Source organism: Pygocentrus nattereri, chromosome 7 (genome assembly GCF_015220715.1).
Source record: "Pygocentrus nattereri isolate fPygNat1 chromosome 7, fPygNat1.pri, whole genome shotgun sequence".
In the NCBI taxonomy this organism is placed as follows: Eukaryota; Metazoa; Chordata; class Actinopteri; order Characiformes; family Serrasalmidae; genus Pygocentrus; species Pygocentrus nattereri.
Genome location: NC_051217.1, coordinates 17,665,753 through 17,680,359, shown reverse-complemented (window position 1 = coordinate 17,680,359; position 14,607 = coordinate 17,665,753). Strand labels below are relative to the sequence as shown.

At 39.9% G+C, this 14,607-nt stretch overlaps 1 protein-coding gene across 2 annotated transcripts in view; it reads right to left on the bottom strand.

The window, feature by feature from the left end:
• si:cabz01090165.1 (uncharacterized protein LOC100333421 homolog) overlaps nt 1-14,607 on the bottom strand; it is a 285,056-nt gene that overhangs the window by 144,194 nt on the left and 126,255 nt on the right. For both annotated transcript variants that reach the window (XM_037540221.1, XM_017701981.2), the window contains exon 2: nt 12,431-12,609. The gene's annotated coding sequence lies outside the window, so the exon portion shown is untranslated. The remainder of the gene's footprint in view (nt 1-12,430; nt 12,610-14,607) is intronic.

Here is a 14,607-nt window from a genome sequence, read left to right as displayed (position 1 = left end):
TTATTGTTGTTTGATTTCTGTCACTCAATAATAATTTATTGATAATTAATCATTTTCCTGATTCCAAAAGACATGAGACTCTCTCACACATGTGATTTATGCAATGGTGGACAAAGTACACAAATCATGTACTTGAGTTAAAGTAGAGATACCCAAGGTAAAATATTACTCCAGTAAAAGTAGAAGTTCCTCCCTTTAGACCTCCACTTGAGTAAAAGTACTAAAGTATTTGCCTTCAAATGTACTGAAGTATCAAAAGTAAAAGTACTAAAAGATTAATTATGACTCTGTCATATTACTACTTTTGTAACAAGACTCACTTCATGAACTCATTTTAGGTCTAACTAATTTTAAAGTCCTCCAGTGTCTCTCTTGGTAAACCAGTCTTTTAATAGAACGTCATTAATTAGTGACGCTGACGTCTATTAAAATGATCATAAGCACAAAACACTGAAGGTAAACAGTTTCCATCAGGGAGAACCGAGTGGCTCTGAAATCACTTTTACAAACAAGCAAAGTTTCGGTTTCAGATTTATTTGCTAATTAGTTACAAGTTTAAGTTTAATAAAAACTGGCTTTAAACTCAGGATCACAAATGAGTTCCCTTTACTATATTGCATCTGTTGGTCTCAAAACTAATTTACTATAAAATGAAATGGTGTTTGTATAAATTCAGAAAAAAGCCGCGTCAGTCACGACTGCATATGTGGACATATTTCTATATTGTGCTCTATTTACACAAAGTTAGGTTAGTTCATCATTTATGTTGAACAGACTCTCCCAAAATTTTATGCAGCTGCGCTGACGTTGAACTGTGTGCTTGAACTGGGTCGGTATGACCAACAGGTCAAAACCAGCTCTAAACAAACAAACAAAAAAAAGTATGCGCTGTGGCCTGATGGGTGTTCTTGCTTTGTGCTCATTTTGAAGTTTTTATCCACACATAAACCAAAAGGAACAGCAGATTTTGCATAATGTAGTGGAGTAAACAGTAAGATATTAGACTTTGAAATGTAGTGGCGTGAAAGTAAAAAGCCACCCAAAATGGAAAAACATCAGTACAGGTACACGAAAAAATGACCTCAGTACAGTAACAAATTACATTTACTTAGTTACTGTACACCAGTAACTTTATGCAGGAATTAAACAGAAATGGAATAATAGAAATGGTTTAAAATGATACTGAATAAAATCTTACTTCATTAACCTTCAGTAAAAATTAAGAATGTTTTCCTTTCTCCTGATAAGTTACCATTTTCCAGATCCGATGTGTTCTTCCCGACAGCATGACAAAACATGCATGTATTTAAAGCTTAATAAGTGTTAGAAAAACATTGTAATTTCTACAGACAGCAATCAGTAACACTAATGTGTTACTGAGAACTACCTGTCTCCTTGCCACAAAACCATGCAGATGTTGACAGCAGACAGAGGGACCCATTTTTCCCTCCAGCTGCTTATGTGGCTAATTGCATTTTCGGGGAAGCCCGAGCACGGACACCACATGGACATGGCTGTGAGTGGACTGCTGATGTTGCTGGTGTTTACCACCTCTGACCTGTAGCGGCTGTGTGTTTGGAGGCAGGGGGGCAGATAAAAAGGTGGTCCTGTGTCTCAGCACCCTGAGGGCAGGCAAAGGACACTTCGCAAAGCCACTTACAGCTAATTCAATGCTTTATACTTCCTTTCCACCACTGAGGCTGGAGCTCTATCAGCGACTTTGCTTCTGCATGAATAAAGCAATGAAAAAGAGAAGGAGAATGGCAGCAATGATCCATGCATATGAGATGGAGCAAGAACAGGCCATTAGCATAGGTACAGTGAGCGCGCGCGCATGAGAGAGAGAGAGGCTGACGGAAGGATGATGGGGAGAAAAAAATGAACCCTTAGGCCCTCAGAACCCAGTTATGACTGGCAATAACACAACCATGGCGGAATTTTATATCAATAATTTCTCACTCGTAGATCATTGAATCAGGCAGAGATAATATGTTGAAAGTGCAGATTCCAAAGTTTTAATGTTGTTTAATGCCATGTTTGCACGCAATATTTTATTATGATTTGCATTTTTTAGGTTTTTTTTTTTTTTTTCGTTTTTTTTTCTCATTTCTTGACATCAAAACAAATGGAAACCTGTCCAGGCAAAATGTAACTCTAATGTACATGTAATATGTAGAATGGCCAAAAATCAGTAACACGTTATTTAGATACTCCACTTAAGATGCTTTGAAGATTCTTAGTTTACTTTCAAGTTGCATTCAACTAAATATCTACTAAACTGACCACAATTTTCCTAAACCCAACCCTCATCTTAGTCTTAGCGCTAACCCTGGTCCAAATCCTATCCCTAACCCCACCAATGTTTAGAAGATTGAGTTTCAGCAGACAGTCTGTTAACAGATTGAACATGTGTGACTATAATGGACTATGCAAATAAAGTGAGACCCAAAAATGTAATTTTAAAGTAATTAATCAGTCTAACTGTTACAGTACATATCATAGTATGCATATATTTTTAAATAAAGCATTTTAGATGCTTGAGTAAACCTATTGTTGTAGGTTAACATGCACACACACACACACACACACACACACACACACGCACACACACACACACACACACACACACACACACACACACACATGTTCTAAGATGATTATCCTCCTGGGTGATGGGGGAGCTGGAGCCTATACCAGCAGTCATTGGTGGAAGGCAGGAATCACCCTGAACAGGTTGTAGGTTAACAGTGACATATTCCTATTAAATTAACCTTTTAATAAGAAACATTTTAAACAACCAAAGCAAATCTGAAAGATTTTTATTGCGCAAAATAGTAAAATAAAGCTATGTCAGTACTGCTTTCTGGCACCAGCTCTGTAGGCCCAACAAAAACAGCTAAAAGTTGTTTCACCCCTGAATTTCTACAAAGCTGGCTTCTCATGCAACTAATTTTCGTTTAATTTTTTTGTTCCATCTTAAATTGAGCAGCAGTTACATTCTGGAACCTGTACAGCTGCTTGATGTAACTGTTGCACCATTTAATGTCGAATGGGTGTTCACCACGGTCAACATGCACCGTGGGACATGTTATCACCAGTAGCGTGAGTCTACAAGTATGAAACAAGCTTTGGGTTTCCCTTCAAGTAATGTCGCATGTCAAGATAAGCTCAAGTGCTCTCAATCAGTTATTAAGTGTGGATCGCTAAGTAATAAAGATATTCACTTATTTACAGCACTGCAGAGATTTTAAAGCAAAACTAGTTCTTAAAGTGACCCCATTAGTTCCTCAGCTAATGTCCAGCAGCCACTCGTGCTCGCATCGCATTCTAGACATCAATCTGAAGCAACTGAATGTGTCTGGCGGCCACAAGACAAAACAGACTACACACTAGGCCTTGAGCCTACTCTTTTACTCCCCCCAAGCAACCCCTATTGTCTGGCATAATTGTCTAAGTCCTGCCCTAATTGAGGCTGGAACACACAATACAGATTACAGGGTTGGCAATACAACACTGGCTTACCATCATCCCATAACATTTGCATATGCAACATCAACAATCTTCACATGGTTGTTTCTTCTTGCTATACCTGTAAGTACATTCACAATCAGCTATATCTTTTTCAGGCTTTACTCCGGCTTTGCTCCCCCCACTACAGGATAGCTGTAATATCACCCAGCTCCTAGGAGAGGACGGAGACCCCTGTGCCAACATTTGCCTGAAATCAAGGTAAGCGTACACATTTATTAAGCCTTTACAATGTCTTTCTCTATTGTAATGTCTCAGACAGTCTGGCCACTGACATCATCACAATGAGAAATTCAAACATGATGCCAACTTCAGCTTCATCAGATTTCTTAAGTCATTCGTCTCATGCGTACATCGTGCACACTCAGCCCTCTGACCCTCAGTCACAGCTGGAATCTGAAAAATATTCCAGTCATCCATGCCTCAGCACCTGCTGGTCTGTGACTTTTTTCACACAGACGCCTCGACAGCGCTGTTTTCTGATGACTGAGTCAGGCTGCTTTTCAGGCGATACGAGAGGAAACAGCAGCACAGCAATCGTTCTGGTGTCCATGATGGGCTAAGGCGAACCCTAAAAGACAAGCCATGAAAACAATGTAGACTATTTCAAATGCAACAGACTAGACAGAGGAAGGTGATCGAGGGTCTGCTGCATTTTCATTTACATGCCAAGGAATCATCCCTGGCTCAGATATTCATAATTAATTATCTTATGCAATCACTTAATTAGTTTAGCAAAATAATTCCATCAGATCAGGACCTCTGCAGGTTAAAGGAGAGTTACACTTTTTTTTATTATTATTATTTCTGAATAATCAAATTGGTAAGATGTAAATGAAGTTATTCAGGGTGGTATGTTTTGATATGCTGCTTTTTGAAGAAACAAAGTTAGTATTCATGGTGGTGGTGATAGGAATCAAATGTCTGAAGTGTTTTACAATAAAGTTGGCCTAAAAAGATTTTTTTTTTTTTTGTTTAAATCCATTCATGGCAGAGAGGCACATAAGCACTGTAAGACAAAACCTTTCCCAAATAACATTTTTTTTTCATATTTACCATCAACATTACATATGAAAACTGTAGGTTTATTGATCATTTTGGAAAGTAAATAAAATGGCTATTTTTGTGCTGTAGACAGTAATCACAACAAACACTGTAAAGAATAGATGGCGTTCCCCTTAAAAAAACACAAGAAGACAGACACAAAGAGGAGAAATGAAATCTGAAACAGAAAGAAAACCATAGAAAGAATAAGAGAACAAAAGAGATCATGAAACTCCAGAATGCAACCGGGAGAACATGTTCCGAATGGTGAGGAGCGCTGCTTTCATTAGAATTCCAGACGGACGCATTTGTCGGGGATTATCTCTGTGTGTCCAGCGCTTAATTAGCACTGTGCCACCACTGCGCTGCCTGCCCCTTTCCTCACGCCCCTCCGCCTCACTAGGGCACAGCTGGCAGCAGCCAGCACCTCTGGGGCACCTGCTGGTGGGCAGCGAGGACACACAGCCGTGCAAGGGAACTGCCAAGCGTAAACCGCCAACCGCCCCTCTGCCCAAAAAAGCTTATAAACCCTCCAGTGCCACCCCGAGCCTCCACTGCTGACCGCCTTTACTGCCAAAAAGCCGATGTGCCGTGCAGTGTGGCTTTCACAAATCTGCTCCAGCTGCGCACTGGCAGATACGGCCTTCTGCGTTTCGCAAATGAGCTGCACACTGTGTGCCTCTGCATGCAGGTGGCCATGAAGGTACAGAATTACATATTTTATTAGAGAATAGGCCTTCAGGGCTATGCATATAATGTGTGTATATATATATATATATATATATATATATATATATATATATATATATGTGTGTGTGTGTGTGTGTGTGTGTGAGTGGAAATGTTCTGTTAGCAAACCTATGGGATTTTAACTAACACTTAACTAATGCAGGGCATATGTATTTTTTGGGAAAATTTAGATTAAATATGAACATCTGAGGCTTGTAATAACATCCTAATTGTGTTATCTGAAGTGTGCAATAGACACTAATGTATGATATTTGGCTTTTGGGTGAAATTTATGGAAAACGTAAAAAGTGCACGCTACAGTGATATTATATCATGAAAGTAGGGCATTTAAGAAGAAGCATGCGATGGTAATTTCCTCATAACAATTTATTGAAACAAAAACCAACAACAGTGGTGGGGATACCCCAACAAAAAATCTCAATGTCTTAATCACTTGTCATGTGCCCTTGAGCATCAATTACAGCTTGACAATGACGTCTCATGCTGTTCACAAGTTGACTCATTGTCTGCTGAGGCATGGCATCCCACTCTTCTTGAAGGGCGGCCCTCAGGTCATTGAGATTCTGGGGTACAGAGTTACGAGCCTCTACATGGCGACTCAGCTGATCCCATAGGTTTTCTATGGGATTCAGGTGTGGAGAAAGTGCAGGCCACTTCATTTGAGGTACCCCAATCTCCAGCAGCCGTTCCCTAATGATGCGACCTTGATGAGCTGGAGCACTGTCATCCATGAAGATGAAATTAGGGCTGTGTTGTTCATGCAGAGGCACAATGACTAGATTAATGATGTTATTCAGTAGTATGGGTTCATCACTGTAGCATTCACAAAGTGTAGGGCAGTTCTGTATTGACTAGACACACCTGCCCACACTGTAACACCACCACCACCACCACCTTGCCGTTAAGCTCCCTGTTAGAGAACAGCAAGTGTGCAAAAAGTACTGAAACATTAAACAGTTGGACATGTGCATTCAAAAATTTAGAGAAGGTCACATTAAGTTCACCTGTAAAGGTTAGAGTGCATTTTAGATCCTGAAATTTCAAATATCCCTAACGTTTTGTGAGTAGTGTATATTTTACCCTGTGTGTAGCAGTTTTATATTCTTTCCATAAAAACAGTCCTAGATCTCACTGTTATAAATTTCTCTCTGAAACCTTGCTAGATTACCACTTGTAATCTTTTGTCTCACAACAGTGGTCCCTTCCATTGTAAATTCAAGCCTAATTGCATGATACATCAGTCAGTTTGTAATTACTGTAAGTTAGAGGTTAATCTGATGATAACCAATGGGAGAGCTCGCTTGTCTGCATCTACCTAGATACCACTGAGAAATAAATTCTGATTGGCCAATTTTCCGTTGGGCATTTCAAGATTCTAACCCTTTTAGTTCCCAGCATAATGTAACATAGGCTTTCTCTGAAACCTTAAAGTGCAATGATCACAGCAATAATACAAGGTATGCATCTAATAGCTAATAAGAGAAATATATTGTTACATCAAAATCTTTATTATTCTATTCTCATTTACTTATTATTAAATTGGTTTTGTTCATTTGTATCTCATTTGAAAAGACCAGCTGCTCTTTAAATTCTGTATACATTTCATGTACCAATAGAAATGGTCCAAAATTGCTTGCAATAAACTGTCATTACATTAATGTACAATAAAGCTACGAATGTTTTTGTCCTTCCCCTATAAAGTTTCCATTTCAGAGATACAAGGTTTTGTTACGACAGCCAAGAAGTAGGTTAGCATTGATTTTAGCTGATCAGTGAGTGTGTTAACATCATTTAAAAGCCTGTATTTCATAGTAAGTGACACAATTATGAGATGCAATCGCCATATTCACTTGTGTATTTCGTTCAGGATGAGTTCCCTCGGCTACTTCATGTGCAGATAAGAGGCTCAGTGACCGTATGAGGCGCTGAGTAGTCCAAATTGTGCATTATGATAGGCAAGTCACAGCTATTTTATTAGGGCACATCCAGCTTTAGGCCGTACCTCGCATGCGAGAGGAATCACTAATAGGGAGTAATCAGTGTTTTAGGACAAGCTGAAAGTAATAAAGAAGATTTAGATAAGGCTTTAGTCAGACAGCACACACACAAACGTGCGAGCCTAAGCAAGGACAAGCTGATAAACAGTCTGCAGACACATCGTCAAACTATAAGGCGCCATCACACAATCTGTGTGCAACAGTGTACACAAACAAACACATGCGTGCGCAAACACGAGTGCACATAAACACACACCTCATTTGTCTCCCAGCAACTGTGCTGCTTTGCATTGCAAATAAGCAGAGATGTCATAACCCAGTCGCCAGGGTTTGAACACTCGCTCAGCGCTAAATGTTTGCCCTGATATTGCAATTTTTAATTTCATATTGTCTAACAATGCACCAGATTTGAGCAGAATAAGATCTGCATCTCATTAATCTTTTACTACTATGTAATGTAGCACCATCCATCCTTCCATCCATCCATCCATTCATCCATGTAAAATATATATGTAATATAGCACCATAACTATGAAATCTTGTTACATCTTTATTTAGATATTAACATAAATGTGTAATATGTGACCACCAACACTGTGCTGATTTTACAAAGACTTGGCAACCTGTGATTGCACAACAAGCTTTCATTCGTTTCTTTCGTTTTTTTCTTTATATCTGTTGCAGGATTTTTGCTGATATTAGCCTGTTAGCAGGCTACCTGGTATTGGATTGGTCATCTCCATTTGGAACCCTTAATATTTTGTAGGGAATCTGGCTGTGGCGAAAAGAGCAGCTCCTCAGAGGAGCCTTGCACACAGAGGCATTTGCACTTCCCAGAAAGCCTTCTCACATCCAGGGTTAAGACCAGTGTCCCATTGTGAGTGTACGGGCCCCTGGGGACTCTAAGGCCCTCACTGCCAGCTCCGGCTTCCCCAACAGCGAGGCCAGATCGATTGAGCAGCTGCAGAAATGGAGTTGTATCAAAAGGTCGCGGGCCGCCCTACCGCGCCTCTGTCTAGCGCTCCTGAAACCTCCCACTCTCTCTGAGACCATCCCAGGTGGGAGCTTCACTGCAAGTCTGCCCTGCAGATTCCTGCAGCACTACGATGATGTCGAAACTGCTGCACATTAGCGGGGGAACAAAGCAAAAACAGCAGAGAAGAAAAGGAGAACAAGTGCCAAAGCAGTGTGAGACTGTGGTGAAATGGCAACTGCAAGGAGGAAACCATGCATGAGATTTAATAATAATGATAATATGTTCTATTTATATACGACTGTTCACAAATCCAAGGACACTTTATATGACAGCGAGAAAAGAAGAACGGTATACAGTAGCTAAAACACGTCTGCCTGTTTTACTGAAGCGCTCAGTGTGAGCTTTATGTATTTTGCTATATTATTTGACTACATTCATTCATTTAGGTGTAATTACATTTCTTTCAGGTAGGAGTTCATTCAACAAAACAGAGCTAGCAATTTAGCCACGCTGTGTGTATGTGGATTGCATTTAACATTGCCAGAAATATGAAGAAATGAAAATAAGAACATGCTGCCTTGTAGACTATAAACTTAGAAAATTTCAGTCTAGTTTGTATAGAAGAATGGGGTTATTTTGGAGATTAATAAGGCTGCGTTTAGGCCTGATTAGCAGGACAGAAATCAAGCTAGCAGACAAAAGGTGGTGCTAAGGTGTTTTTTTTTTCTTATGCTCACAGTCACCAACTGAATATCAAAAAGGGCAACAATTATATCATCACTATACACTCACAGGCATGCATTTAGGCATGTAGAGGTGGTCAAGACAACTTGCTGAAGTGCAGACCGAGCATCAGAATGGGGAAGAAAGGGGATTTAAGTGGCTTTGAATGTGGCGTGGTTGTTGGTGCCAGACGGGCTGGTCTGAGTATTTCAGAAACTGCTGATCTGCTGGGATTTTCACACACAACCATCTCTAGGGTTTACAGAGAATGATCAGAAAAAGAGAAAATACCCACTGAGCGGCAGTTGTGTGGACGAAAATGCCTTGTTGATGTGAGAGGTCAGAGGAGAATGGGCAGACTGGTTCCAGATGATAGAAAGGCAACAGTAACTCAAATAACCAACCAAAACCTCTGAGCAATGTTTCCAACACCTTGTTGAAAGTAGGCCACAAAGAATTAAGGTAGTTCTGAAAGCAAAACGGGGTCCAACCTTTAACTAGCAAGGTGTACCTAATAAAGTGGCTGGTGAGTGTATGTGCCCCTGGGCTAGCTGTGACTATAATGTAGCTGACTGAAAGTATTTTCATTGGTCAGTTACACTCAAAAACAAAACTGTAACAACATAGGACAGCAGTCCAGTTTACTGGATGTACTAGCTGGATTGGCAATGGCTGGTGTTGCAATGGCAATGACTAATGCTACAGTGCCAACTTGGCTAACTAGCAATATTAAAACAACTGAACATGTGAATGGGCAAAGTCTGCTTTTAGTTACATAATTAAGCTTTAATTATTGTTTTATATTTTCTGGCTTTTATGCATTTATTATTAAAATTTCCATTTTTATGCTTATCTGTTTTGAGTGATTTTTATTATCACATTGACTTTTATTATTTGTTACGTTCTTACAGATTATCAATCCCCTTGTCCTTTGTCCTGTATCAACTCAGCAACATTGTAAATGAGGGTCACCCCCAATGTTCTCTGAGGTTAAATAAAGGCTGTGTCACGACCGGGCAGGGAGAAGACAAGCATGGATAGTTAAATGAGGCCTTTTTGAATAGGGCAAATCCAAAAAAGTGGTCAAAACTGGACAAGGATCTCAAAGTCCGGTAAACTATCAAGAGTGGTGAAACAGTCCAGGGTTCGAAGCATGGCAGATAGATATCAGAGGCAAGGCAAAAATCATAAACAGAAGAACAGGCAAAAAGGTCATACACAGAGAATACAAAATCATAACAAGAACGCTTTGTAGAGTTGGGACGGAACCGCAAACAAAACTCGGCAAGTATGACACGGAACAACGGGATATATATATGCTAGAGAAACCAGGTGAATGCAACCTAGAACTCAGGTGACTGAGACCTGGTTAGAGTCATGTGATCCTTGGAATATGTGATGTAAGAGTCCAGGGCATTATGGGGGTTGGAGTCCGTGAGCATGCTCTAACCATCAGAGACAGTAGCAGGCAGGACAGGAGCGCCAGAAATGACTGGCATGACAGGTTGATTGATTGATAGAGTCTTTTTAGAGTCTCATGTAGCTTGCAGACAGATATAAATGATGCACTCTATATTAGCATACTTTGACAAAAACACTGCATTTATGTTGGGTTTACATTATCATTGGAGCAGTAATGGAAAACACCACAACAGCCAGTGGAACACACCATCAATAATTTACTTTTTCCTTCTACTATCAACTGCAGGAAAAGGAATAAACCCAGCATTTTTATTGTTTACCAAACATATCCATGTACATAAAAAAACAGACTACTGTAATGTTAACAAGTGTTCAAAACACTTTTTAGGATAAAATATTGGCTAACACCATCACTCTGCACACAGGCAGGTGCACCACTGCTATTTCAGTAATGCTATCACCATGGCAACGCTTACATGGCTGCATTCCACTGTTGGACACCTGGACTGCTTTGCACCAGGTTTGCGTAAGTTTATACTTAAGTTTGGGTGTAACGTCTTTACTAAGTCCTTAGTTACACTAGTTAGTTTCAAACTATCCTTTTACTAGATTTGGTGGCACCACAAATATGTAAGTCATGTCTTTAACTAGTAACGACTAACTAACATGCGCGTCGCTTAACATGACAATATCATGTTCGGTACCAGTAAACTTATTGCCGTGGAAAGGCGATGGAAGCTGCTTTTGGCTGCTATCGACTTTTTCAATGCAACAAAATATCCAGCACAGAAAGGAATGATGTGCACTAGTTAAAATGAATAAAACCAATCATCAATTATCCTTAGACAACCAAATATGAGGCTTTTTAAACAACGGCTTCTGGATAAATGACACAACAGCAGCTGCAGTTTAGCCATTTGTGCAGCTGGTGAGTCTCACTGAGCTGGAGCTGTGGGTGTTTAGCTTAATGCTCAGGGTTTAAACCAGGTCGATGATTAGAGCTGCAAGTAAAATCACAGCACAGCGTTTAGAATTTTTAGCTCAGTCTTTTTTGTCCTTTCTACACGGTTTCTGTTGGTTGCCCCAAAACTTCCACCTGCTCAGGGTGAGGTGGAAATACTTAGTAACTACTAAGCTCAACATTAAAAGTAGTTTGTGGTGCAGCCCATTGAGATTTAGTAATGCACAAACCTGGAATTATGTTGCAACTAGCCTATGTTTGAACTTACACACAGCTGGTGCAACCAGACACTGGTCACTGTTTATAGCAATTCTGCTATGAGGCATGGTTCAGCATTACTGAGCATTACTGTGGTATGAAATATCTGTCGATGATGTGAAAAACCAGTCCAGGATCACAACAGTAGCTACAAAGTATGCTCATGGGCTCGTTTTAGTGAGCTACATGCAAGAAACAATTAGACTTTTAAAGCTTATGCAGTTTAAAGTGGGCTTTCCCAATAATAACATGCTGCTGTTGCATTTATTCAATAAACAATTGTCAAAAACAGTAGATTTTTATTTAATTTCACAATGTCACAAACAAAAATAGGATTAGTCACACTTCAGTCACTTTCTTCATTACTCGTTTTCATAATTCAGTCAATTATAAGCATTTACCAATCCTAACTGCACTCTGAAAGGCCTTGTTCACTCAAAAAGACTCACAGCGCATCCAACTGTGAAGAAAGCCTTGTGCATCTTTTATACAGTAATATAAAACATGATTACACGAAAAGCTCTGATGTTTTAATGTGCATATGCATGCGTATGGCAGATCTTAAGAACGCTGGTGTGATGCTCGTTTCGATAGGGCTCAGATAGAATTACAGCATGCTGTTGTTATCACTGGAGAGAACTGTGAGAGGTAAGTGAGTGGTGTGAAAGCTCTTTTGGAGGTGTGACACTGTTCCAGACAAGGCCCTGTGAACGACACATAAGCCAGCGGTTCAGACCGGGCCTGCTATATGACATTCGAAATCAGCCGTACCTGTGAGACGCGGGGGGACCGACAACAGACGCAGTTCTTCTCTCAGCCCTATCACTCCCTCCCTCTCTCTCTCTCTCCTCTCTTCTCCCCACAGGACAACAGAGGCTGCCTTGATTTTACTGCGTCTGATCCCTTGGCACCACAGTCATCTGCTCACGGTCGATCAGTCATACAGCAACCTGACAGAGCGGAGAGAGAGTGAGAGAGCGAGAGAGAAAAAGAATGCACATTAAGACAAAGCGATCGTCAAGACATTTGAATAGAGGTTTCCCATTGCCTCATATTTATTTACCCACCGGAGGGCAATTGATTCTAATCAAGCCAAAAAACTACTGACTAAGGAAAGTGCTTTCACTTCACGGTGCCGAAAGGAAGGGAAGCAGGAAAGTGCAGATTGTTTTTCATTCATCAGCAAAGTCGGGATGAATGATAGGCCTTCCTCTGCCTTCCACAGAGAAAGAAAGTTATCCAACATTCAGTAGCGTGTGGATAAAATACGGCGTGCTGGAATGCACTCAGTAAGCACACAATGGGTGGGCTACAAATCAATGTCTGAAACCCTACGCCCTTCTACCAATCCTGAATAGACTCCCTGGAAGCTAAGTAGGCAGAATAACAATCCTGAATAATTCTACTGTTAAAATAAACTTCAACATCAATACTGTACTACTTATTATTACTAAATAATACATTAAACTAATCCGATCTAAAGCAAACTGATACTCCCAGATGATTCAACATGAATGTTTAGCTTAAATGAAATAAGTACATAAAATACAAAGTAAAAAAAAGAGGGGGTACTGTGGTGAAACGGTTAAGTAAGTAAAAATAAATAAATAAATAAAGTACAATAAGACTCTGCAGATCATATAACACAGTTATAACAATAAACAGTCTTAAAAGCTGGAGTTGTATTATGTATAACTGCTAATTCACCAACCTTTAACCCTGAAGGTTGGCGGGCAGACTGCTGTTCACCTTAGCAATGCAGAAAACCTTGTTTAGTTAGTAGCTAATAAATAGGCAAAGAGAAAGATTTAAATCAAAAATTTGGAGACAAATGGACTTATTTGCATTTATAATGATGCCAGCTGGTGTCCTGATGTGTTTAATTTGCTACGACAAACTGTAGAACACAAGAAAGTCATGAAGCTGAAGTCAACTTCTCATTCGCCAGTTTCTCGTTCAGATTCCCATTCCACCTTAAATGGTGCAGCTGTTACATTCAGGCAGCATTTAAAGTGGAATGTGGAAGTTAGAAGAAGAAGCTGGAGAATGAGAAGCTGGTTTCTTTTTCAGCCTCATAAAAACTCAAATGCTGGGAGACATTTTGAAGAAACTATTCTACTTTTGAGAAAAGTTTCCTTCCAGAGATGTGAGAAAAGCAGTTGTGTGAAGTAGGTCACATTTCTGCAATATAGATCTCACAAAATTTCTGATCCTGGTCACAGCCCTGTTAGAAAGTGGTAAAAATACGACTAAAATGTATTTTAAGCCCCTTTCAAACTGGATTAGTTTTACCAGAGGAGGTCCAGTATTTTGTGAGAGATTTGACTTGCTGATTCACACAGGGGATCTGTCCCAAATTACCTCAGATAGCCCAAATGAAAAGCCTGGACATTCATGCAAGTTTCAAGATTAAAATTAAACAGGTCTAGACAAGAAAGCAAATAACAAAAAATAACTTCCAGTTATAGGCAGTCGGAATAGCATTAGGTTACTAAAGTGGGGTCTTTCAACTTAACAAATGCCACCCAAAAGGACAGAAATGTGAGAGATTCATTCAAGGTGTATTCCATTCTCATCCTCTGATTACATCATTACCAAGAAATGTTTTACATTATAGTAGGCCTGTTTGAAGATCAAGGAACTGGGTCAACTCAAGCATCAACACAGTTAGCCTTTTTTTCTTGGTCACCAAAGTTGCTTATCACTGGATTAGTGTGAGGCCGGATTATAGAAGGTTATTTACTCCAGAATCACTACATAGTACACTGGTAAAAACTCTGGGCACAGCAGATTTGTACTGGATTCACTGATCTTGTGGGCAATCACTGAAATTACAGCACCTCCTCGGGGAAAACTAATCCAGCTCCAGTAAGACTTCAAATGCAAATCTGTCCTAAATGCGTTGCTGCACACCGTTAGTTAGAGTCAGTGCAGGATAACAGGATCAA